The sequence below is a fragment of the Rhinatrema bivittatum genome, chromosome 1 (genome assembly GCF_901001135.1).
Source record: "Rhinatrema bivittatum chromosome 1, aRhiBiv1.1, whole genome shotgun sequence".
Classification (NCBI taxonomy): domain Eukaryota; kingdom Metazoa; phylum Chordata; class Amphibia; order Gymnophiona; family Rhinatrematidae; genus Rhinatrema; species Rhinatrema bivittatum.
In genome coordinates this window covers 663,062,040-663,089,472 of record NC_042615.1, presented here as the reverse complement: position 1 = coordinate 663,089,472, position 27,433 = coordinate 663,062,040, and the positions used below count along the sequence as shown (strand labels likewise).

The window sequence follows — 27,433 nt, the reverse complement described above, 5'->3', positions numbered from 1 at the left end:
ACAAGAGATGCTAACCAGTGGAGCACTGAATCATCTTTTCCTAAGAAGTCTGAATTTCATTGGAGTCTGGCCCCACTAAATAAATACACTCTATGCTTGATTTACGAAGGCTTTCCTTTCATTTTATGTCTTTTGGAAAAAAAAAATCTTTATTTTATTGTACCTGGCTCTCAGTACATGAGACATTTCTATTCTTTTAAAACTTGATCCTTTTAGCTTGATCTCTGTACAGACACACTTCATTGCTTTCCATACCGCTGTATGTTCTGGTGAAGGTAAGGAGAATAAGATTTGTTTGGCTTGTGTACAGTTGCATATGTGACATTGTGCCTATTATGGGTCCAGTTGGACTGAGTGTGAGAAAATTTATGATTTTCTTTGCTGAGACGTTTGCTTCCAGGGATCCTGGATAATTACAGGGGAGCGTCTTGAAAGTTTCAGAAATAATGACTTAGGAGTGACATTTTCAGTAGATGCCAGATGAGCATTATTGCTTTTTATGTGTTTTTTAAATACTGCAGAAAGCAGAGAAAGCACAGTTTTCAGATGAGATATAATTTTTTTTAAAGAGATCTGTTCTAGTGTTCTATTGAAATTTATTTATTTATTTGTGGACATTTGATATTCTGCTTTCTCCCAAAGATGATCTCCACTTTTAAACTAGGCATCACCCCTGCAGTAAGTACAATTTCACATGCCACCCCTGCAGAGAGTACAGCCTCCCTGCACTTATGCCCCTTGCATTCAGGCAGAGATCCTTTACAAGGTAACCCATACTTTTCTTTATCACAAACATTCCACATCACCACATTTTTAAAACCAGATCTCCTGTGTCTGTGGAATAAGCCAAGTAGTTTCTTAACAGAGGGCTCATTCCCTGAGCGCATTCTCCTAAGTTGGCCATAATAGTCCCCTTTCAGAAAACGACTTGTGTCCATTTCGGTTGGGTATCTGTGAGACCGAGATTCTTCTTTCAGCAACACCCCAGTGTAGGCTGCACAGTGTGATCTTGGATCCTGGATTTTGGACCAACCACCCATCTTCCACTAGATCACTTTACAGTCTGCTGCACTGCCTTTCCCCAGCCTTCCTTCATTCAGTAGCCAGAGTGGAGAAAACATGGGCCTCTCAAATTCTACACAGCTCACTTCATCTAGGCTACTCCTGCCGCTTCTCCACATCTCTTTCTGTGCCCTGCCTAGACTGGTCACTCCCTCAGATCTCTTGCACTTGTCTATGCTATTTTAATGCTTCTTTGCTGCTGGTCTGTCCAAAGTTTGCTTCAGTTCCTCTGGAGTCTGTTTCGCATGTCCATGCACATCCAACTGCTGCCACCATTTATTTCAGAGGCCACTGCCTGAGCATTGCATAACATATTGACATTTTCTAGGATGTAAGATCAGAGACAGCTATTTGCAGAGAAAAGCGACTTTATTTTAAATGCCAGAGATCACTTCATAGGTCCAGCTTTCTAGTCATTTCTTGAGACACCAGGTTCACTCTACAGCATTTGGATAATAACAGTAAGCCATCACAAGCCCCATTTAGACTTCCAAGAGCTTACTTCCCCACAATATCTCTTCTATGTAAATGATTAACAGCCAGAGCACCACTGCTTCTGAGTCACTTCTTCTGACTCCCTACCCAATTCTACTAAAAGCACATTGAATTGCAGCAGCAGCTTAACTAACCCCAGCTGTGTCTAAACAGCGCCTTCTTTTGGCAGAGGCCTTTTCTCACTGTTGTGGCTGAAGTTGGTGGGGTGTTTGGTGGGCCTGAATTGCAAGGTTTCTAGTTGGAACATCACAGGGTGTACTGTTTGATGCCCTCTTCCCAATTAGGTCTCCTGTTCAGAAAAGGGTTCCATTACACAGCCAGCAAAGTGTCTCAGGGGATGGGAGGGAAATCCAGGATAAATGTCCTGAGTGAGGATGTTGTCTGGAGAACCTCTGAAATAAATAATTTTAGGTTTAACAATTTTATTTTAGTAAAATGAAATAGCTGACAATAAACAATATAACAGGTATTCAAGATCTTTCAGTATATATCTTCAAAACAATACAGTAAAACAATTTTTACTTTTTTTTTATAGGTATACATAGATAACACTGAAATTGTTCAGATTCAAACTTTTCTTCTAGCAGAGAAATATTTTTGAAACAATATTAACAATTATTTTTTCCTCTTTTGCAGAACTTTAAACTTGAACCAACTATAAGTCAGATACGTTTTTCTTTCCTTTATTTCTCTTTATTTTACTCTATGTCCAGATTTCAAATTTCTACCATAATATTGAGTCTTTGTGGTGTTTCCTCTTTTAAGCTCTTCTGATACAGAGTTCCCTGAAGGTAGGTATCCTTCTTTTCTTCTCTGTATGTGCTTACTGTTTTGTCAGTCTTGTCTGTTTTTTTGTGTTGCTTTCCTGTTGATTTCAATAAATTTTACTAACCTGGCCAGACCTAGTGAGTGGATTCACAGAAGCGTGTGCACACTTATCTGGAGTTGCTCAGTTTTGTTACAAACTTACCTCTAGATTTATCAAAATGCTATAAATAAAATAGAAATAGTGCCTGTGATTAAAAAAAAAAAAAAAAAAAAGGGGGGGGGGGATGTGATTAGGCTAATTTCCCTGTTCCCACATTGCATAGGAAATTTCTGCAAGGCACAATACATTTCTCAAGCCTATTACAAGAAAAAGGTTTTTAGCACATAATGAGAGAGAAAAGAGAGAGACTGCATAGATGTTGCGCGCCCCGTCCGCGTCCGGCCTGCACACGGGCCTGCTCACCTCGCTAGCTCCTCTACAGGTCACGGGTTGGCCTCCCCAGCGGCAGCCGCGAGCTCCGCTAGGCCTCGACGTCCTGCGGTGGTGGTCACCAGGCCTTCCACTGCGCTCCAGGCCTCACGCCGGAGTTCAGCGTCTCCAGTGGCATTGGCCATGCCCCTATGTGCATGCGCGCGGACCGCCCGGCCTCTTGTAGGGCCAGGGGCGGGTCCTAGCTCCATGGTGCACCCTGATTGATGGAACGTTATAAGGAAGTCCCTGCCTGCACTTCCTTGCCTTGGCAATCGGGTCGGCACTGTAAGTGTACTAGTTTGCTTCCGCATTCATAGTCTTGACACAGTCTTGTTCCAGCCTCGTTCCAGCATCCTACTTATTAGTGTCTTGTGTTCTTATTAGTGTAGCTGGGTTCAAAAAAGGTTTGGATAAGTTCTTGGAGGAGAAGTCCATTAACGGCTATTAATCAAGTTTACTTAGGGAATAGCCACTGCTATTAATTGCATCAGTAGCATGGGATCTTCTTAGTGTTTGGGTAATTGCCAGGTTCTTGTGGCCTGGTTGGAAACAGGATACTGGGCTTGATGGACCCTTGGTCTGACCCAGCATGGCAATTTCTTATGTTCTTACTGTTCCAGCATCCTTCTGTTCCTGAAAATGTCTGTCCTTCTTCCCAGGTAGTACCCTCGGACTGTCTCTCTGGTACTGACCTTGGCCTATCACTTGACCTTCCTGTCCGCTGCCAGCATCCTGACCTCTGCCTGCCTTGTGACCTCGTCTGACCTCCAGAAACTGACCTCTGCCTCAATGACTACTCCTCGGATTGATCCTCGGATTCTGACCTCAGCTGCCATTTGACTGTGTCTCCTGATTCTGGATCTGTCCCTTGCCTTGTCATTGCCTATGCTGTTTGGGCCTTCCTTGCCTCTCCAGGCCAACAGCGTGAAGTCCGACCGCGCTCCCTTGCTGCTCGTGGGCACGCCTCTCTACTACTACTCTGGGAGACCCTGCGAGGCCCACCTAAGTCTAAGCGGCCTGGGCCCCTACAGGCTCCATCCGGGGGGACCTCGAGCCTCCAGTGGTGAAGCTCATCCTAGCCTCTGTCTCCTCCTGTGCTCCACCCCCTGGGGGCAGGTGCTTCCTGGTCCCTACCAGGGAGCCGTTCTCCACTGCTCCAGGACAAGAGGCCACCTCCAAGCGCAACAATGGATGGCAATATGTCACTCTCTATTTATACCACTGTAAGAGGAGGCACTTTTATCTCAGGATGGGGTTTGGGGTGGGGTAGTTTTTCATACACAGTATGAGGTACAAACAGGAAAGTACACATCACTGAAGATTTTCTGCTTTTTCAATTGATGAAAGGTAGAAAAGGAATTGATTTGTACAATGCACTCTCTACCTAGCTGCAAACAAGCTAGGTAGTGAGTGCATTTTTTAAAGTAGCTGTGCTTTCCCAGACAAAGTCCCCAGGGGCCTGTCACTTTACTACTTTAGTGTCTCTATGTTGGTATTTCCCTGGCAAAAACCATGAGATTAGCCCTTGTACTTTTGAGTTTGCTGCAGTCAGTGGCATGCGGTGACATTTGTTGCAGGGGATTCAGTCTCACCTCCCTCCCACACCAAGTCACCAGCAGTCTTGCTCATTCAGGTTCTTGTCCCCTCCCCCAGGTCTTCTGCTGTCTTACTCCTTCAACTCCTTCTCCCCAAGACACAGAAGATATTTGAATTCCATATGGCATTAGGTCCATTTTAATGTATAGTGGATGTGGGCTTAACTCTCAGAAAGGCATGAATAAGGAATTACAATATAGTAAACATCCCATACCAAAACAGTGCTCAAGCAACAACAACCTTATCTATGAAAAGGCAACACTGCAAATATTACATCAGGCCCTAAACACTAATGCACCTTCTATTAGGGAAAACAGAATATGTCAGGCTGCCTGTAAAATACAAATACATGCATCTAAAAATATTGTACAAAAGCTTTTAAAACTACAAAGATCCCTTCTTCAGATGTCAGATCAGAAACATTCACAAGACAGGTCGTACATTGTCTCAATAGCTCACATACAGTTTTTTGGATAATACTTAAACACAGTCCAATAAAAGTTATCACAGCCTGCCAAGACTACAGTTTGCCGCAAAAAAACAAATCTGCCATATCAAAACAAAACTAACTCCCAGGACTCAAACAGTTACCATCACACCCAGGAAAGAGCAGCACTGAAAATATTACAACAGGCCCTAGAAAACCAATACACCTCCTACTGAAAACAGAACAAGCCAGACTGCTAGAGATCCCTACTCAGAAATTACTCACTAGCAGAATCTTTCCCCTTGTTCACACTGGAAGACAGACCACCAATGAAATCAAGAAATATAAAGCATCGATCATAATAGTAAAATTATAGTAATATGAAAAAATTAATATTTCAAGATAGCTGATGAACAGAATAATTCAAACCTCATAAAAATCTTTATAAATTTCCAGAAATACCAATATAATATTTCAAAAGAGCAGATGCATCAAACATCCAATAATGAAACTTATAAGACCTAAAAAATCTCCTGCTCCCCATACATGGGATTTCTTGATTCCCAGTCACCCTGAGAATGTCATAGATTGGGGGAAGGGTCCACACATACTTTATCCTAGATCACACACACACATGCTCACATGATTTCACTCATACTACTCCCTCTCTTTCTGTCTCACGCAGCTCACTCCCCTCCCCAGCTCCCATACATATGCTCCCAAGTTCCTCTCCCTGCCCGGTCTCCAGCAGCATTGGTCCCTCTCTCCACCTAGACCCCCAGGTCACCACCTGTCTTGCTCCCCAGCCCCATCCAGAACCCCCAGTACTCAGCAGTCTTGCTCCCCAGCCCCCTTCTCTTCTCACCCAGACCCCCCCCCCATTTCCCTGCAGTTTTGCTCTCCAGCCCCCTCTCGCCATTGCCCCCCCCCCCCCACAGTTATGGTTCCCAGTCCCATTCCCCACCCAGGACCCTTCCAGCCATCATGCTCCTCAATCCTCTCTCCTCAACCAGCCCCCAATCCCTAGCAGTCTTGTTCCACAGCCCCTCCCCTCTCCTTTCCCCAGTCATGCTCCCCAATTCTTCTCCCCATCCCCAGAAGTCATGCTCCCCAGTTCCCTCTCCTCATCCAAACCCCCAGTAGTCACGTTCCCTAGCTCCCTTTCTCTACCCAGACCCCCCAGTTCCAGGTTGTCATGTTCCCTAAATGATTCTTTCGCTACGGTGGCTACTGGGATATGGGGTTTCTGGTGTTACTCTGGGAGCCACTAGGTCCACAAAAGAGTGGCTACAAGAGGAAATATTTGCTCTCCTTCCTGTCAGGTCTTCCAAAAACAGGAAACAAGGGACTGAAACCCAAGCAACCAGTCTCCCAGGAGCAGGGAGAGAAAGCAGACTCTTTGAAAATATAATATTCAGAAAAATTGAATATAAACTTAAAGGAAACAGTTTGTCTACCAAGAAACTAACATAAGTCAGTAGTTACAATTCTTGTGAGTTTACAAAAGAAACATTTAAGAAAGAAAGTATTATTTTACAATAGAAAATAGTATTAAAGAACTCTTTTGTTTCCTATATCACCTTTCCTCTTAGAATTCTTATTCTCTGTCTGTTGGAAAAGTGGACCCTTGAGCTGAGATGAGATTGTTGCTACCTCCATCGGGTGGCCCCTGGAGGTCCTCATCATCAGGTGGCGGTTCTCAGAGAGAAGACCCAACAGGACCTTCACCTATACCAGCCCTCATTCCGGCAGGTTGAGCCTTTGGGTACTGGGGCCGGCAGAGCTTAGGCATGGGTCTTCCAAGGCAAGGAACCAGTAGACGAGGAGAGACAGCGTAGGAAGAGTCCAAGTGTAGAGGCTGGCAGTGATCAAGCAGCGTCAAGTATCAGGCCAGAAGTCAGGGCAGGCGGAGATCAAGCAGAATCAAGTACCAGGCAAGGAGTCAGGGCAGGTGGAGATCAAGCAGAGTCAATTACCAGGCAAGGAGTCAGGGCCAAGAAAGCAATCCAAGGGACGAGGAGCAAGGCAGGGACCAGAGGCAAGGAACAGGAATGCTGGAACTAGGAATCAGGAATGAAGCAAGACTGAGTCAGGAATGCAGGGATCAGGAACGCAGACAACTCACACTCTTCCGGAGAGTAGGACCCATTGCTGAGATGAATTGGGAGCAGAGAGGCAGGGTTTAAATACCCGCCTAGCCTGACATCATCCACCCGGGCCACAGGAAACTTTCCCGCCGCTGGCCCTTTAAATCCTGTGACTCGGAGCGCGCACGTGCCTAGAGAGGAGATCACGAGCAGCTGGAGTCGGCGGTGCTCAGGGCGCCGCAAGAGCAGGCTGCGGGTGGAGTTAGTTGCCGAAAGCGGCGGCAGCAGAGCCGGGCCTTCAGCTGTTGCAGGTGAGGGGACTGGTCGCAGGCCAGCGCAGCCGAGGTTCCTCCTAACACTGTCTGGTACCAGTACCTGCTAATATGGAGCTCATATCAGCTAAGTATAATTGATATATTATGTGTTAATTCAATACCTTATTCTGTCCCGGGACAGAATAAGGTATATATATCTTTCCAAAGTTAATTATAAAATAAAATGATCCTTTCAAAACTTTCTTACCTCAAGTGTTCAGGCTGATCCTCAGGTGTGATGCAAAAAAGATGGTAAATATGTTTGTTGGTTTATATTATTATCTTTAATGTTCTCTTTGCTTCACTAATAAAAATACCAATAGTAGCACAGTTTCCTTATTTTCACTCCGATGCAGTATATAAGTATGCAGCTTTCTCACATTATTACTGTATTGTGTCATCCCCACAATTTTGTGGTGAGCGATGCTTTCACTTAGCTATCCTGTAATCCTTCCAGAATGATTCCTATTTTCCTCACTGCAGCTCTCCCTTTGTCCTTTCCAGGTGCTGGATGCAGATGGCTGTAGGCTTTTTCTTCTCCTCTTCTCTCCATCTCTTGGTGCAGGTGTTTGAAGTCCTACCTATCTTAAAATAAATCAAAGCATTGATTCCCTGAATATAATATCCATGACCCCATCTTCCAAAGATGTGTTTAAATAATGTTTCTAAATGTGGTGCCATCGACGTCTTGTTGAACTGGTCTAACTTGCAGGCCGATACAGAAAAACGCGCGGGAGAGCCGGCAAGCGCCCGCTCTCCCGACGCGCGCACAAGCCACTCTTCTGGGCGCGCGATTCAGAAAGCCCAGGTATGTAAATTAGGGCCCGCGGTAAAAGGAGGTGCTAGGGACACTAGTGTGTCCTAGCGCCTCCTTTTTGACAGAAGTGGCGGCTGTCAGCGTGTTTGACAGCCGAAGCTCAATTTTACCAGCGTCGGTTCTCAAACCTGCTGACAGCCACGGATTTGGAAAATGGACGCCAGCTAAATTGAGCTTCCATCTTCCAACCCGCGGGCCGTGGGCAGATTTTTAATTTCTTTTTAAATTATTTATTTATTTATTTTTAATTTTGGGGCCTCCGGCTTAATATCGTTATGATATTAAGTCGGAGGGTGTATAGAAAAGCAGTTTTTCCTGCTTTTCTGTTGACTTTCCCGGTGCCGACCGAAATTAACGCCAGCCTTTGGCAGGCATTAATTTCTGAAAGTAAAATGTGCGGCTTGGCTGCACATTTTAAGAACATAAGAACATAAGAAAATGCCATACTGGGTCAGACCAAGGGTCCATCAAGCCCAGCATCCTGTTTCCAACAGTGGCCAATCCAGGCCATAAGAACCTGGCAAGTACCCAAAAACTAAGTCTATTCCATGTAACCATTAGTAATGGCAGTGGCTATTGTCTAAGTGAACTTAATAGCAGGTAATGGACTTCTCCTCCAAGAACTTATCCAATCCTTTTTTAAACACAGCTATACTAACTGCACTAACCACATTCTCTGGCAACAAATTCCAGAGTTTAATTGTGCGTTGAGTAAAAAAGAACTTTCTCCGATTAGTTTTAAATGTGCCCCATGCTAACTTCATGGAGTGCCCCCTAGTCTTTCTACTATCCGAAAGAGTAAATAACCGATTCACATCTACCCGTTCTAGATCTCTCATGATTTTAAACACCTCTATCATATCCCCCCTCAGTCGTCTCTTCTCCAAGCTGAAAAGTCCTAACCTCTTTAGTCTTTCCTCATAGGGGAGTTGTTCCATTCCCCTTATCATTTTGGTAGCCCTTCTCTGTACCTTCTCCATCGCAATTATATCTTTTTTTAGATGCGGCGACCAGAATTGTACACAGTATTCAAGGTGCGGTCTCACCATGGAGCGATACAGAGGCATTATGACATTTTCCGTTTTATTCACCATTCCTTTTCTAATAATTCCCAACATTCTGTTTACTTTTTTGACTGCCGCAGCACACTGCACTGACGATTTCAATGTGTTATCCACTATGACACCTAGATCTCTTTCTTGGGTTGTAGCACCTAATATGGAACCCAACATTGTGTAATTATAGCATGGGTTATTTTTCCCTATATGCATCACCTTGCACTTATCCACATTAAATTTCATCTGCCATTTGGATGCCCAATTTTCCAGTCTCACAAGGTCTTCCTGCAATTTATCACAATCTGCTTGTGATTTAACTACTCTGAACAATTTTGTGTCATCTGCAAATTTGATTATCTCACTCGTCGTATTTCTTTCCAGATCATTTATAAATATATTGAACAATAAGGATCCCAATACAGATCTCTGAGGCACTCCACTGTCCACTCCCTTCCACTGAGAAAATTGCCCATTTAATCCTACTCTCTGTTTTCTGTCTTTTAGCCAGTTTGCAATCCACGAAAGGACATCGCCACCTATCCCATGACTTTTTACTTTTCCTAGAAGCCTCTCATGAGGAACTTTGTCAAACGCCTTCTGAAAATCCAAGTATACTATATCTACCGGTTCACCTTTATCCACATGTTTATTAACTCCGTCAAAAAAGTGAAGCAGATTTGTGAGGCAAGACTTGCCCTGGGTAAAGCCATGCTGACTTTGTTCCATTAAACCATGTCTTTCTATATGTTCTGTGATTTTGATGTTTAGAACACTTTCCACTATTTTTTCTGGCACTGAAGTCAGGCTAACCGGTCTGTAGTTTCCCGGATCGCCCCTGGAGCCCTTTTTAAATATTGGGGTTACATTTGCTATCCTTCAGTCTTCAGGTACAATGGATGATTTTAATGATAAGTTACAAATTTTTACTAATAGGTCTGAAATTTCATTTTTTAGTTCCTTCAGAACTCTGGGGTGTATACCATCTGGTCCAGGTGATTTACTACTCTTCAGTTTGTCAATCAGGCCTACCACATCTTCTAGGTTCACCGTGATTTGATTCAGTCCATCTGAATCATTACCCATGAAAACCTTCTCCATTACGGGTACCTCCCCAACATCCTCTTCAGTAAACACCGAAGCAAAGAAATCATTTAATCTTTCCGCGATGGCCTTATCTTCTCTAAGTGCCCCTTTAACCCCTCGATCATCTTTTACTTTCTGTATCATGCGGGAATAACTAATAGGCCCATCAACATGCATTTGCATGTTGATGGGCCAACAGGCCAACACAGTCAAGTGCGCTCCGGTGGAGCGCACTTGACTGTGTTGGCCTGTTGGTGTGTAAAATAAAGGATAATCAGTTCCCACCCTAAACTCACTAAAAAAGGGTAAGTGATTTGGTTCAGGATGGTTCAAAAATCTTTACACACACAAACATGCTGGCACACCCTAAGCTCTTTAGTGAAAACAGCTTAAACATACTTATAGTTCCTCTCCCTCTGATATATTACTGTTCTCAGAGATTTTGAATTAAATTTGATTCAGAAATATCTAGTCCTGCTTCATATGGAACACTGAATATTCACTTAAATTTCACAGTTACTCTCAGACCAGAATCTGAGCCAAGTATTTGCGCTCATTAACTGTCAGACTCTATCAATTTATGCAGCAAAAGTTCACAGTGTGGTCAGACTGAAAAAGTTTATTTACACTTTTCAGTTACCAAGTAAAAAAGAATATTAGCACTGTGTGTTTATATTCCTCAATTTCTCATACTCGGTAAATTTTCTCACTATAAACAGTCTAACTGAAATAAGCCAATTAAAATCTCCATATATTGGCTGTAATTTTAAATAACTGACTGTTACTATATGCATGCTGCCACTATTCTTACCTGGGTTTCTCTAATTTGAACAAAATGTTTACATCGCAATCTCATTCCTTCCTTTCTGTCACACACACTCTACTTTGAGTGCATTATCCAACAATTCCCTCTGAATTTCAACCTTTCAGACACAGCAAAAAGGGCCCTATAAAAGGAGCAAATACAGTATGCCCTTCTCTCTCTGTATCCCATCTCTCCATGTGCAAAAACCTCTTCTGCTCCTGGGGGCTAGTCATTAGCATATGTCTTGGCATGGAGTTCCCATAAGCCTTCGCTTTGACAGGACTGACATAGCAAGCTGACAATCAGAATCTTTAGTCTTCCTCTTCCTGCTGAGGCCATTCTACTGCACTCCCACCCACCTCTTGTTAAACGTACAGGAAGACAGAAAAAAGAAATTTACAACTGATTCTCCCTACCTCCCCCTAGGCTTCTAAGTCTACTGGAGGTGTTATTTTATTGACAACACTGATAACAAGATACTGTTTGTTTGCTCTTGCATTCTCTTCAGCCTGTCACTTAGAGAATTTTGTCACACAGCTTCAGGTTCTTCAAATCTGATACACTACATTTCCTTTCCCCCAGGCAGACACTTACCCAGAGATGGAAAAAATGCAAGCTACATCCCATCAATGCTATTTTAAAATCCCAGAACTCAGGTCAGAAAAACCAAATGTCTTTTACCCTCTTATTGTATTTTTAACCCCTGTTTACACCTAGACCCTTCTCCCCACCTAGATTCCCCAGTTCCTAGAAATCATGCTCCCCAGTCCCTTCACCTAGCTCCCCAGTCCCCAGCAATCTTGTTCCACAGCCCTCCCCAGTCATCCTCCCCAGTTCCTTCTCCCCATCCCCCAGCAGTTATATTTCTGCTCCTCATCCAATCCCCAGAAGTCATTTTTCCTAGCCCCTTTCTCCACCCAGACCCCCAGTAATCATGTTCCCTAGCCCCCTATCCCCACCTAGATCCCTTCAGCCCTCAGCAGTGATGCTCCCCAGTCTCCTCTCCCCAGCAGTCTTGTTCTCCAGTATCCTCTCCCTCCACTCCCCCAATAGTCTTGCTTCTCAGCCCCTCCCCCTCCGATTCTCACATCATCTTGCTCTCCAGACTCCCCTCCCCTCCTCTCTTCTCCCCTCACACTGTCGCTCATAGCTCACTGACATTTTCTCAGCTCAAACACCAGCACTGAGATCCTAGAAGAAAAAAAAACCACACCGTATTTACTAATCCTCCTAACACCTACACTTGGATCCACATGGGCGTAGCTCTGAGTTTGAAGATGTCCTGTCTCACACTCCCTGCCAGCCTGTTTTTTTTTTTTACTGTGGAGTAGAAGGCAGGACCTTCTTCCAACCGAAGGAGGTTTCTGCCTTCTACCTCATACTGTGCTGCTGTTTCAACAGTGCCTGAGCTTCCACTTGCCTGCATCCAGTCCCTGTGATTGGTCCCAACCATGAGGCCCCCTACCTGCTCTGCCTGAACCTTCCTTTTATTGGCTTCCTCTGAGGTGCAGCTTGCAGGCAGCCACAGGCTGCTGTTTCTATTGTTTGCACAGATGTGCAGCAGAAAAAAAAAATTCCTCCCCCCCCACCAAAAAAAAAAAAAAAGGTCCAGGGCTGTGGATTCACTGAATCCCTTGAGGGCCATGACTGCATGCTACTGACCGCAGTAAATATCCTGCAAGCCACAGGAAAACCAGGGCTGGATTCCTGGCTACATTAAAGTGTACAACCACCCTGGCACAGGTGATGGGGGCTAGTAAACCACTCCAATCTTTCTATAGTAAGCTGTATAAAAGTAATATTAAGTATGTAAGTAAGTATGTAAATAAATATGTATCTATAACTGGCCACCCTATCACTCAACAAAGAGAAACAGAAAAATGGAGAGGAAGGGCATCCATACAAGTGCCATGTTGTATGTGCTCTGGCCAGCAAGAGCAGCTGGCCTGGGAGTTGGCCTATTAGAAGTTTCTTGACAGCTACAAAAATAGTGTGCAATGCATCAACCATTTTGTCTTTTTAAAATGTGAATCAAAGGTGAAATTTCATGACCTTTGGAGATGTCCTAGATTTTCAAATGATACCCAATTTATGAAAATTGGAGAAGTGGTAGAGAAGGAAGAGTCTGGAAACACCGCTTAGCTTGTTTAATATAGAGATGCTTATTACATTTCTTTTAATATCTGATAATAAATGTAGAAGGATAAGCTTAAAGATTAATCCCAATGATAAAAATCTTTGCATTTCTTTGAAAATTTCAGCTTTTTCAAAAAAATCATTAGAATTAATCATTTTTTACTATGATCAGATTTAGGCCATTTTCAACCAGGGATTCACAGAAACTAAGTACCTGTGTTTATTTTATGAAAAGAGCCCCAGACTCCTACAGACTGAGCAAGACAGAGACTGGATAACTGAATTAATCTATCAACCACCACTGCTCATAGCTGATGGCCAGGGATTTACTGTTTATTGCTTCAGAAAGGAAAATCATTGACTGATATTCTGTAGATTTTTCTTGTCTTTCTCTGGAATGTCACAAACAAGTAATTTCTCTCTGGCATCGTGTCTTCTTCCTCTACTGCCTTTGCTACTGTATTTCATCAGTGCCTTTGTTCACCTGCCTTTCTTCCTTCCCTCTGCTATTTTAGGTACACATCTCTGTACTCCTCCATCTTTAATGCCGTTTGTACTCTTTTTACTGATGTCTATCCTCACTCTCTGCTACATCTCAACCTTCAGCCTACTTGGAGCATACTCCAGCACCACTCACTGCCATTTATGGTGGGCACAAAAATAAAGGTTAACAAAGACAAACAAAATATACATACAGAGAGAGAGAAAGAGAAAGAGAGATCCATATTCAAAAGCATTTAGCTGGCTAACTAAGAAGTTAAATTCTAGCCCCCTAATAAGTTAGGTGCCTAGAATTTAGCAGGCTATCTTAGGGGCGTTCCATGGGCATAACTGGGAGGAGTTGAGTTACCAGCTAACTCGAATATTGATAGTTAGGGATGTGCATTCGTTGTGAACGAATGCGCAATCCGCAACATATAGGTCCCTATTCATTGCATTCGTGGGTCCGCGAAACTTATGGCATACCCCCACTAATGCAACATATCATTAACGAATAAAACCCCCACCCTCCTGACCCCACCCCCCCCCCCCCAAGACTTGCCAAAACTCCCTGGTGGTCCAGCGGGGGTCCTGGAGCGATCTCCTGCACTCGGGCCGTCGGCTGCAGGTATTCAAAATGGCGCCGATAGCCTTTGCCCTTACTATGTCACAGGGGCTACCGGTGCCATTGGTCGGCCCCTGTCACATGGTAGGAGCAATGGATGGCGGTGCCATCTTGTGCCATTGGGTCTTTAGAGGTATCTGAATTAATTAATGCCATTAATTAATTAATTGATTAATTAATCTTAATAAAGATGCGAGAATCATATATTATTAATTATTTTTATCTCTCTGACCCTCCTGGTTGGGACCAAACTAGAATAAGAATGCAACCATCAGAAGTGTTTTGGCTGGAAAGGCTGTTGATTTAAGCAAGTCTTTTCTTCAGTCATTATCAATAGTTGCATTCACTGATCTATAAAATAATAGAATAAATAAACACATTTGAAAAAATGCATCTGAAGAAAGGATTTACGTTTTCTCAAAAGCCTAAAATCAATTTCATCTTTGCATAATTTTTATGCTGGGCTAATAAAAGGTTTTGCAATTTGTACAAATTCTACTGTACTCTAGGCCCAAATTGGCTATGGAAATCCTGAACTACCATTTAGAATACAAAAAACGGTTTAGTAATTGTAATTTGACATGTTTAAAAATGTTTCCCCTTTCAATGTCTTTCTGACCCAACTCTATAAAATGAGGCTTAAATGCATATAATTATTAATAACATAAGAATTGACATTCTGGGTTAGACCAAAAGTCTATCATTCCAGTATCCAGTTTCCAACAGTGGCCAATTCAGGTCACAAGTACCTATCAGGAACCCAAATAGTAGATAGATTTCTTGTTACATATGCCCAGGGCCAAGAAGTGGCTTTTAATACTCCTAGTTAATAATGGTTTATGGACTTTTCCTCCAAGAACTTTTCCAAACCTTTTTTAAACCCAGCTACATTAGCTGCCTTTACCACATCATCTGGCAATGAATTCTAAACTGGTTTGTGCATTAAGTGAAAAAGTATTTTCTCCAGTTTGTTTTAAATGTTTTACTTTGTAACTTCATGGAATGTCCCTAATTGTTTTATTTCTTGAAAGAGTAAACAACTGATTTACATTTACCCATTCCACCTCACTATGGGCTGGATTTTCAAACGCCTATGCGCATAAATTCCGGGGATTTACGCATGTAGGTGGCCTTACACGCGCCGGGCCTATTTTAAAAGGCCTGGCCATGCGCAAAAAAGCCCCGGGATGGGTGTAAATCATGGGGCTTCGAGAAAGGGGCAGGGAGAGGGTGGGGTGGGGTGGGGTGGGGCATTTCTAGAGGCCCCCAGCACAGCAGTCATTTGCCGCTGTTCCAGGGGATCGCTTGCCTGCAGGATGCCGGCGCGCACAAACTGCGCCTGCCCCAAGGCAGGCGCAATAGGTAAAATAAAAAATTTTTTGGGGGGGGGCTAGCTTAGGGATGGTGAGGTAGGTTAGGGGAAGGGGGAAGGGAGATTAGTGTAGGGGGTGGGAAGTTCCCTCCCAGTCCGCTCCAAAATTGGAGCAGACTGGGAGGGAATTGTGCAAGGCCGCAGGTGTCCTCGCACACAGGATGCACAAGTGTACACCCCCCCTGCACGTGCCGACCCCCGATTTTATAACATGTGCACCTGCGGGCATATAAATACAATTTGGATTAATTTTCCCATTGTGCATCACCTTGCATTTGTTCCACATTAAATTTCATCTTCCATTTGGATGATCAGTCTCCCAGTCTCATAAGGTTCTCCTGTAATTTCTTGCAACCTGCTTGTGATTTAATAATTCGGAATAATTTTGTGTCATCTGAATATTTGTTCATGGGCAATATCTTCATTGGTTACAGACAATATTATAGTGAGTCTTTTCTCTTGATTCAGCCTTCCTGAATATTAGTAACCATGGATATCTGAAGGCCGGGAAGACAATGTGATCTCAATTAGGGGTGTGCATTCATTTGCAACGTATTGGCAATCCGCAACGTATAGGGCCATATTCGTTGTATTTGTGGGGAAAAGAAACGTCTCGCGATTCCCACGAATACAACAAATCTTCGCTGATTTATTCGGCTGTCTAAAGGAGCAAATTTAAACAAAACCCCCACCCTCCTGACCCCCCCAAGACTTGCCAAAACTCCCTGGTGGACCAGCGGGGGTCCGGGAGCCATCTACTGCATTCATGCCGTCGGCTGCTGGTATTCAAAATGGCGCCGATAGCCCCATGACATAGTAAGGGCAAAGGCTATCGGCGCCATTTTGATTTCTGGCAGCCAACGGCCCGAGTGCAGGAGATCGCTCCCTGACCCCTGCTGGACCACCAGGGACTTTTGGCAAGTCATGTGGGGGTCAGGAGGGTCTCCAAAGACTTGCCAAAATTCCCTGGTGGTCCAGCGGGGGTCCTGGAGCCATCTCCTCCACTCGGGCCGTCAGCTGCCGGTATTCAAAATTGCACCGATAGCCTTTGCCCTTACTATGTCACAGGGGCTACTGGTGCCATTGGTCAGCCCCTGTCACATGGTAGGAGCACAAGATAGCGCCGGCCATCCATTGCTCCAACCATGTGACAGGGGCCGACCAATGGCACCGGTAGCCCCTGTGACATAGTAAGGGCAAAGGCTATCGGTGCAATTTTGAATACAGGCAGCCGACGGTGTGAGTGCATTAGATGGCTCCTGGACCCCCGCTGGACCACCAGGGAGTTTTGGCAAGTCTTGGGGGGGGTCAGGAGGGTAGGGGGTTGTAGTTAATTAAATTTTAGCCAGGAAATGAATAAGAATGGAGCACATGAACGGATCGGAGCCCCCCCTTGCTGAATGCAACGTATCTGCCCCCCCCCCCCCCCCCCCACACGAATACGAATACCAAATGTAACGTATGCGGTCCCTCTGCACATCCCTAAACTCAAATATGTCATATGGTACCCCAAAAAGTTTTCAGTATGTTCATAAATCCAACTGAAAAAATAAGATAATGAGAGTTTACGGCTCAGAAATACTTGTCAAATTCTCAAGATGAAACAGAATTTTGATGAGGAGGGAAAACTTAAAAAAATGTATTAACAGATTGAGAAAGAGGTTTAAAGAGAGAAGTTACATAAAAAGTAGGATCAATATAGTAGAAGCAAGTCATCAAAAACAAATAGTGTCTCTTCTGAGAGTGCAAGGAACAATATGTACAGAATATAGAAATGGAGATCAAATTATTTTAGACAGATAAAGTACTTTGAGTGAACAAATTCATATAATTATTCATAAAAACAATTTTGACAAAGAAATATACTACATGGGAACTTTATAGAAAAGATAGTTGTATAAATCAGGGGAAGAATTATTCAGATTATGGCAAAATATCATGATTTTACTTGGACAAAGGAGAAAAGCTGGTTCCTAACCTTGACTTAATTTTAGAAGTGGGATATGTATATATTATCCCATACGGCATGGAGAATTCCCCACCCAATGAAAAGGTAGAAAAATTAAGATAAAAAAGTATTAATCAACACCCTGTGAGTGGTATGCCTCTTAAAATTTCCATGTGGGCTAGGATACATGAGATGCACAAGTGGCTAATAACAACTATATTTTGGAACATAAAGAGCTCATAAATAAAAGGACTCTGGATTATCGAATAGCAAAATACCACAGGAGGAAAAACATCAAACAAGATCTGAGGATTTCAGGCAGGAGTCTGACCAGGGAAAGCTGAGGTTAACCAGGGCAAGTTTCAAAGCAATTTACATAAGTGAAAAGCAATTTTCCTACATTAATCAGCTATCTGATGCTCTGCACGTTGTGGAATAATGTGCAAACGTTTAGGCACATTAAAGGGAGGGGCTTTCTAGGATGTGTTTACGTCAGGGAAGGAAATACACACGTTAATTGCATTTTCAAGTATTCATGTGTACTCTTCCAATAAAAAAACTCTACCTGCAGAAAAAAAAAAGCAAGAGTAAATGACTGCATGTACTTTGTACCAGTGGCATTTCAAAGCAAAAGTGCACAGATGCTTTCACTTTGAGAACAGGTACAAAGCCCACGGGTTACACTGTCTTTGTCCTAGTATGACAGGGGACATTTTTCAAAGCAATTTACACACATAAGTTCACTTTGAAAAAACTCAATAAAGTTTGTGTGCACATTGATTTTACTGCTATGTCAATGCTTGCTGAGCTCTCTAAAGTTAGACCTAAGGTACATCTATTTATCGCCAAGTTAGATGTCTTTTTGCAGCTATTCTAATTTTTTATACACCTGCCCTGTTGTGAAGCTGCAATTGACCTATGTTTATTTGCTTTTAATTTAAGATGCTGCAAACTACTTTGGGTAAATCTGATATTCAAAAAGGTAGGCAATAAAGCCAAATCATGAATAAATAAATATAGACTGTTTAGAAATTATCCTCAAAGTTTGATTGTAATCTTCATAGTTTAAAATGTTCACATTTTAAATTTTTAAATTTTAAATTTTAAACTGGAGGCCAATGTACTTACCTGCAGTAAGACTAGGGGGCACTACATGAAGTTAGCATGTGGCACATTTAAAAACTAATCGTAGAAAGTTCTTTTTCACTCAACGCACAATTAAACTCTGGAATTTGTTGCCAGAAGATGTGGTTAGTGCAGTTAGTATAGCGGTGTTTAAAAAAGGATTGGATAAGTTCTTGGAGGAGAAGTCCATTACCTGCTATTAATTAAGTTGACTTAGATAATAACCACCGCTATTACTAGCAACTGTAACATGGAATAGACTTAGTTTTTGGGTACTTGCCAGGTTCTTATGGCCTGGATTGGCCTCTGTTGGAAACAGGATGCTGGGCTTGATGGACCCTTGGTCTGACCCAGTATGGCATGTTCTTATGTTCTTAAGTAGTTCTGATGCATAAATTATGCATTTCGGAACCTCTGATCCTTTAATAGATTTCATATCTTGCTTGAACAGGAATGTAGCAGACATGAACAGGTAAATAAACTGTTTTTTATTCCTTACCTCAGAGAATTATAACCTAATCCTATAATACCACAACATTAATATCACTCTATGTGTCAGGGCAAGGTTCTTTTATTGACCTACTTGAATTCCCTCCGTAGCAGGGCACTCTGGAGCAAAGCTAAATACATTTCTCAGCATCAAATCCAACTTCTCTAGACTTAAGTAGTCTGGAAACCTAGCTGCTTTCCTTCAGTAGCTAAAACACTGACCACTGCTCTCCTGGTTTGTGGAAACAGTGTGGTGCATGGTTAGTATCAATATATAAGTAATAAGCGCAATGGCCCCTCTGGGCTCGTTACCATTAAGGCCCTGGATTAGTCTTTTAACTAGGGATAGTACAGGTTGTGGAATGAGAGGGAGGCACCATTCAAGTAGAGTTCCCTCCCTTTGAGGGTATTGGGATGGCTATTCCCCTGCATAGGATTTATAAGCAGCTCTCTACTGAGAGACCAGGGTCAGTGCTTTTAGGTTTTTGGAGAGTTAGGTGACAGTAAGGAGCATTTGTTTTGTTGGATTTTCAGGCCTACTTGGAGGATCCAGGCAAATTCTGCTTGGGGATCCTAAGCAAGATTGGATTGTAGTTCCTACCAGTCCACTAACTGACTGGCTGGAGCTTTCCTCTGGGTTATTTTTTGGGATTTTGCATTTTCATGGTAGGGGCCTTATGAGACCTCTGGGTATCTTCTGGATCCAGGGCATGTGTCTGGGGGGCCCAGGGTAGGGAAGACCTGCTCCTCTATACTTGTAATGAGGAGGAGGTATGATGGTGACTTGAGGCAAGGAACAAACTCTAGTGTTAACCTTTGAGGGAAAGGCTTTTCGGCTAAAGATCAGGGAGGAAGAATTTTGCTGCCAATCTTCCTGCCCTTTTGGGGAACATCCACAGAGCATGTTCCAGAAAGGGTCCCTCTCATCAGGGATTCAAATATGAGTAAAAGAGAACAAAGAAAGATCACCTAACTGTGAATAAGAACTACTTAAGACCTTTGAGGACACCCATCTGGAATCTTCTGCCCTAGGGAGAGAGGATTTTCGATTCTCTGTGTAGTGGACTGTTTTACCCTCATTTGCTGGTATTGGAAAGGGTTTTTTTCTGACCACTCAAGAATACCCTGTCCACCTGGGAACTCCACTTAGCCAAACCCTGGAGGGGGAAACGACTGTACATGTGAGAGTTGCTGTGGTGCTAAGGATTTTGTTAATTGTGCCAGATTTCACTTGATTACCCTTCAGTAAAGACTTTGTTTTTGGACATTCAATCAGTGACTCCAATGTGTTCTTTTTAGCATTTACTGCACACACAGTGGAGGAGCAGCATACCACTCCCAGGGAAAGAGTAAAAAAGTCACCCTGTCACTCTGGGCAGCGAAAGATAAGTCTTTCCCCCCACCAACAATGAATCCCGACCCTGGGAGGAAAAGAGACTGTGAAAGAGCTAGTCAGGACTGGTTCTAGTCCTGAAGGGACATGAAGTACTTTTATGGTCCCATCAGTATACAGCTGCCTCCTGTGAGCCGCAGCACTCACTTCCTGTCCAGGCCAGGTCCCGATGCTCCCTGACACCGGGGTTGACCCCCAAGCAGCACAATTACTCTCCCTGCTCCTCCACCAACCCCAGCTCAGCTCCTCTTCCTGCTGCACAATGGGTCACCGCACATGGTCCCCTTCCAAAGCCACTGCTCGCTAGGCTTCCTTCTTAGGGTGCATGCTATTTAAAGGGTCAGTGGCGGGAATCCACCAGGGGAGCCTTCTGATGACCTCACAGCCTCCTCCCTATATAAGGCCTTCTTGGATGCCCTTCCAGTGCCTCGGCAATAGGTCCACTACCTCCTGATAGAAAGTTGCCACTGATTTGTTCCTGTTCCTGGTCCTGCATTCCTGATCCTGGTACTTGTATTCCTGTCTGTGCTTCTGAGTCTTACCTTCATCTTCATGAACAGTCTTTAACATCTCTTCTCCCAACCTTCGGTGTCTTCTGTCCTGCCTGTGTCTTCCTGCCTCCTCTTCGTTCCTTGTTCCCCTCAGATGGATCTCTTTGTTGACTTCGGCTTGGACTCCGACTCTGCTTCTTCTTCACCTGCCTCCAACTACTGCCTGGACACCCATCTTGATTGTTCTCCACCTGCCTTCAACCTCTGCTGGAACTCTGACTCTGAAAGAACTGTGCTTGCCCTGATCACAAACTTGAACCTGGCCTGTCCTCTTGCCACTTCTTCAGTCTGGCCTGCATGACAGTTTGGCCTTCTTCATGGATTTCCACCACCTCAGAGGCTCGCACCTAAGACCAGTCTGCCCTGGCACCTGAGGGCTCAACCTAGGGGGAACGAGGGCTGGTATTGGCGAAGCTCCAGTTAGGCCTCTGCTCCCACCAGCTCAACCTGCCGACGGTGGGGATCTGTAGGGCTCCTTCCCGCAGGTAGCGCCAATCGCCCCTCAGTCCAAGGGTCCACATCTGCAACAATAAGCAATATTACTAGTTGAAAAAGATTTATCCTCTGCTTTCTATTTCTTTACCACCAGGGAAGATTAGACCATGAAATTCTGTTCTGACAAGTTTTAATCCCTTTCCCTGTAAAATCACACTTGAAGTCTACTCACTCATCATAAGGACGCAAAAGAGGGAGACAGAAAGAAAGAGAGTGAATTTAAGCTACTTTTCATTACAAAAAAAATACAATTAAGGAGAAATTTCATTATACTGTACAAATATGAGCAGACCATAGAGGGAACTTGCAGGTAACCTTTCTAAAAAGAGGATAAGCAAACAAAACAAGTGGGCATCATTTAAGGGTAAGGAAAATAGATTTCAGTCTGTTTAGAAAAAGGACATTTTACTCAAATAGTTGTGCAATAATGGTAACTTTGCCACTGAAGACTTTCCTAACTTACAATACTAATTAACAGCAAATGACCATTTGAAGATGAAAAAAGTTTAGTGTGCATGAAGATTCAGGTAGACTCTAGGGAAAAATGTTAGCACAGGAACCTCCACCGATTGCCAAGTTTGGAGTGGGGAAGGATTTTTTCATTGCTTTATACATTTGTATAGTGATTGTTCAGTCTTCATTGAAATAACTACATAACAACAATGAATGGGCAATTAAAAAAGAAGGATAGCCTAACCATTGTCTAAACTCAGAGTGCATTCCTCTCAGAATATCCAGCACTGGAAGTATGCTTTATGGATATATGCAATGTCAAAAACCCAAAATTCTACAATTTATGTTGGATGAAATAATCCTGGGTTATTTTATCAGTTAAAATCCTGGACTTTCCCTATAAGGGCATATCCCAAGAATTCCGAGGCAGTCCATAAAGGTTTCACAGATCTTTTCTCCCACTCTCCTACTTGCTACAGCGGAGGTTCCAGTAGGAGGCTCACTACAACCCTGAAAGTTACAGTGATTCACAGAACTCTCCTGTCAGGTTTTCAGCATTACCACAATGAATATACCTGAGATAGATTACTGCACATTACTACCCTTAAGCAAAGGCAGGGGGCAACCTGCACGGAGTGGCAGTTACAACCCATAACAGATAACATGTTACTACACACTAAGGGGCAGATTTTCAAAGACCTACGCGCGCTGGGCCTATTTTCAAAAGGCCTGGTGGCGTGCGTAAAGCCCCGGGATGCATGTATGTCCCTGGGCTTTTCTGAATGGGCGGGCAGGGGGCAGGATGGGATGGAGGTGGGGCAGACAGTCCGGGGGCATGGCGGGGTGGTCCAGGGACGTGGCCGAGGACTCCGGCACAGGGCGCGCAAGTTGCGCCTGCCTCTGGCAGGTGTAACTTCAAAAACAAAGGTACGGGGGGGTTTCTTTAGGGCTGGGGAACAGGACCGGGAGGGGAAGGTGGGAGGAGGACAGGGAAAGCCAGTGGGGCTCCCCGAGTGCTCGGCATGCACAATTTGCATTAGTGTTCACCCCCTTGCGCGCGCCGACCCCTGATTTTATAACATGTGCGCGGCTGCACACGCATGTTATAAAATTGGGCGTACATTTGTGCGCGCCAGGTTGCACGCACAAATGTACGCCCTCTCGTATGTTTTAAAATCTGCCTCTAAATCTCTAATTTATGGAGATCTAGCTCATGCATTTTTATTACAGATATCATGGAAATCTGACTGGTCAGGTGACCAAGTCAGGATTGGGAAACGCTGAGTTGCTCTGATATGGGATGACATGTTCATAAAAAAATAAGGGGCCACCTGAGTTCTTCCATGGTAGCATTCGTTATGCCACTGAAGTGCTTTCAGTTACAGTTCTTCAAACATTTCTTAAACCCAATCTACCTCAGTGCTTGGTAAAGATTATTTATTTTAGGTTATTTAATCTCCACATTTTCCATAGTTTCTTGGCTATTTTTCCTACAGTTTTCCATTGGGTCTGCTTGCTTATGACAGTTTAATTGTCCAATTCCATCTTTAAAAAGGCTTGTTAACCACATAATGAGAAGGTATTTTTAGAGACTATCGAAATGAGCAGCATTGACAGCACCTTGGAAATCACAGTTTCCAAATCTGTGAGCTAAACTCATGGCCATATAATCAGACTTTCTTTCATTGTTAATGTTTAGAGAAGTTTAATTGCTAGATCTCACCTTCAAATAATATAAAGAGCTTGAAATTTATTTTTTTTTCTGTTATTAAACTAATAGCTCCAAACAGGATTATCCAAAGATTCATGTCTAGAAGGTTCAAATTGCCCGGTATTTACAAACCACACAAATAACTTCTGTAGTGCATCACCTTCTACCAAAAACAAATTACATAAAAAATGGTCACATTTCTGAAATCCAAAACTGTCTCTCTTTGACATGCCCTTTTGCAAGGCAACATCAGCACCTTGCTGTTTGCTCACAAATGTAATTATCAAAGAAAAGCATTGGGGGGGCTTAATGAGACAAATGTTTCCCAAATATTTGTCTCTGGTGGCATTTATCCACTGCAATAAATTAGGGACATAATTTGTGCAGGAAATTTGTCCAGTGCTACCATTTTAGGCTGGAAGTTCAGTACCAGGTTAGGATCAAAACAAATCTGCAAAAAGAAATCACCATGGGATCTCATCAATGCAATTTTCAGCCTTTCTTGGGCAAATAGCAGCAGATATTTGTGTTTTCCCAAATAGCAAATGTTGCAAAAAGGTTTATTTGGAAGATATGGAGGGCTATCAAAAAGATGTACACCACAGCTTAGTAAAGATATTTTGGAAGAGCAGGAAATGGAGCCACTATATACATTTCATCACTGCACCCAGTCCATCTCTGATCTGGCCCACATACTTTTTTAGGTTTTATTCACCTCTCAGATGCTTCTGCCCTGAATACATTTGCTCTTGCTAAAGGAAGGTAAGCTGATTGCACTCCTTTTGCACCAAAGATGAGTCTCCAAGGGCTAGTACCCAGGAGGGGAGGGTTAAGTCGGCCATCATAGTCGGCGATTCGATTATTAGAAATGTAGATAGCTGGGTGATTGATGGACATGAGGACCACGTGGTAACTTGCCTGCCTGGTGCGAAGGTGGCGGACCTCACGCGTCACCTAGATAAGATTTTAGACAGTGCAAGGGAAGAGTCAGCTGTTGTGGTCCATGTGGGCACCGACGACATAGGAAGATGTGGGAGGAAGGATCCGGTAGCTAAATTTAGATTCAAAGGTAGAAAGTTGAAATCTAAGACCTCGAGGTCTCTGAAATGCTCCCCGTTCCTTGCACAGGACCCTGGAGGTAGGCAGAGCTATGGAGTCTCAATGTCTGGATGACGCGATGCTGCAGGGAAGAGGGCTTTAGGTTTATTAGGAACTGGGCAACATTTTGGGGAAAGGGAAGCCTATTCCGAGGGGATGTGTTTTACCTTAACAAGGGTGAAACCAGGCTGCTGTCACTAAACTTCAAAAAGGAGATAGAGCAGCTTTTAAATTAGAACATGGGGAAAGCCGACAGTCACTCAGTAGTGCATGGTTCGGAGAGAGGTATCTTCATAGGATACTAAAACAATAGAGGAATTAGGGCATCCATATAGAGGGGTTCCAATAAAAGCAATAGTATCCCACATAGCTATAAGTAAAGAACCATCTGAATTAAAAGATTCCAAAATACCTCTATCAAGAGATAAGCTGATTGTTAATACCAACAAAAAACATGCTTTGAAATGTCTGTATGCTAATGCCTGAAGTCTGATGGGGAGCGTTAGAATGAATATCACTAAATGTGGACATAATTGGCATCTCAGTGACCTGGTGGAAGGAGGATAACCAATGGGTCACTGCTATACCAGGGTATAAATTATATTGCAATGATAGAGTGGATCAACCTGGTGAGGAGAGTACAGCTTTATGCTGGGATGGTATAGAGTCCAACAGGATAAAGATGCTGCAGGAGACTAAATGCATAGTAGAATCTATATGAGTGGAAATTCAATGTTTGGAATCTCGCTAGATACTTGTGGCCTGGATTGGCCACTATTGGAGTCAGGATACTGGGCCTGATGGAGCCTCAGTATGACCCAGTGTGACAAGTTCTTATGTTCTTATATTCATGCTGCTTTTCTGTGGGAAAAAAGTATTCAAATTATTTTCTTTTCCTTCCATGGAAAATCAAGGCAACTGGACCATACCATTTTCAGTCCATTTACTCTTTTATATTCTGTTCAGATAGAATACAGAAGGCGTGCCTGGATAGGGTTCACAGAAGTACCATTTTCACAACCCATCTTGCTGTTTTTAAAGAAATGGTATCATTTGCTCTGCTGGGCATCACACTACTCATTTTTCAAGTGTTTAAGCAGCCTATCACTCTCTCTGAACATACATGGCCCTCTCTTTCATTCATACATCATCTGCAGATCTTATCTCCCATAAATACATGATGTGCATCTACACTATATAGAATCTAGATGCCATCATATTCCTACACTGAATACCCATCATCCATGCTCATACATACCACTAAACCTTTCTGAAAGAAACAAGTGACATATTTTAAATAAACTATACATATTTTATTTAATATATTTGAAAAAAAAAATATTTTCTTTTTTATCCTGTGGTCTCTTTCAGGGGTTGGGGAAGGGTATGAATGTCTCTCTGTATACTTAGTTTGACTGCTGGTATGATAACATACATTATCCTCTATTATGCTAAAACATTAGAAGGTAGTCTACTTTTTGAATGTGTGTGATAGGGGTATGGTATAAAGTCCCAGAGTGCTAGCAGGAGTTTCATATAAAATGGCAGAGCCCCCTATATAAGAGCAGTACTATTATTTGTGTCCTGATTATAGGCCTTCAGGACAGCTATGGCAGAGTTCGAGTAGTCCTATGGGACATATGAGTCTCCATTCACACTATTTCTATCCTTGCTATCCTATGTTAATGTGTTCAATGCTAATGGTACTGAGTCCCTCAGACTCAGTACCATTAGTGGCCTAGTTTAACTGTCTTAGCCAGAGCATTTTGGGTTAGAAAATAAGGGGAAGAACCATTCATATGCAGCCCCTCCCTTTGAGTGTGTTGGAATGGCTGTCCCCCTGGAAAGGGTTTATAAGAAGCTCTCAACAGAGAGCCTGTGAACAGTGCTTTTAGGTTTTTGAAGAGTTAGGTGTCAATAAGGAGCATTATTTGCGTTGAGTTTTCAGGCCTACTGGGAAGAACCAGGCAAAACCTGCCTGGGGAATCCTAAGCAACGTTGGGAGGTGTTCTTCCAGTCTACTAACTTGGTGTCGCCTGGAGGCAGGGCATGGGGAACCATGTCCTTGAGGGGGCCCAAGATAAGGAAGACCTGCCCCTCTGTAACCTGTTCAGGGGACCAGGGAAATGGTGGTGACCTGATTCAAGGATATTCTGGTGTTTTAGATTCTATTTTGGGTAAAGGATTTTTGAGATAGAAGACCCAGGAGGAAAAGTGTACTGCCCCTTCCTACCTGAGGAGGAACAGTGGGAGCTTCCTGTTCTTGAGAGGATCCCTACCATTGTGGGATTCAAGGAAAAAGAGTAAGAGAAAGAGAGGCACACCGCCTAACTGTGAGTATAATCATTCTGACATCTTCTGAGGACACTCACTTGAGTCATCCCTGGGGAGAGAGAGGATTGTGGACTCTCTGTGCAGAGACTGAGTTACCCATTTTTGCCAGTTTGGAAGGGGTTTTCCTGCCCAAACAAAGGATATCCTACCCACCCGGGAACTTCACTTAGCCAGGCCATGGTTACAGAGACCCATGCACAGTTATAAGGAAAATGTAAGCAACAAGTAAATCTGTGGTT

General features: G+C 43.3%; 1 long non-coding RNA gene across 2 annotated transcripts in view; it reads right to left on the bottom strand.

Annotated features, from left to right (window-relative positions):
• Positions 1-1,435: 1,435 nt before the first annotated feature.
• Positions 1,436-27,433, bottom strand: part of LOC115081925 — a 68,837-nt gene continuing 42,839 nt past the window's right edge. The window contains exon 3 of one of the 2 annotated variants that reach the window (XR_003854005.1): positions 1,436-1,949. This is a non-coding gene — a long non-coding RNA (uncharacterized LOC115081925). Of the gene's footprint in view, positions 1,950-21,521; positions 21,625-27,433 lie in introns of those variants that run through there. The other variant, XR_003854008.1, reaches the window with a different exon arrangement.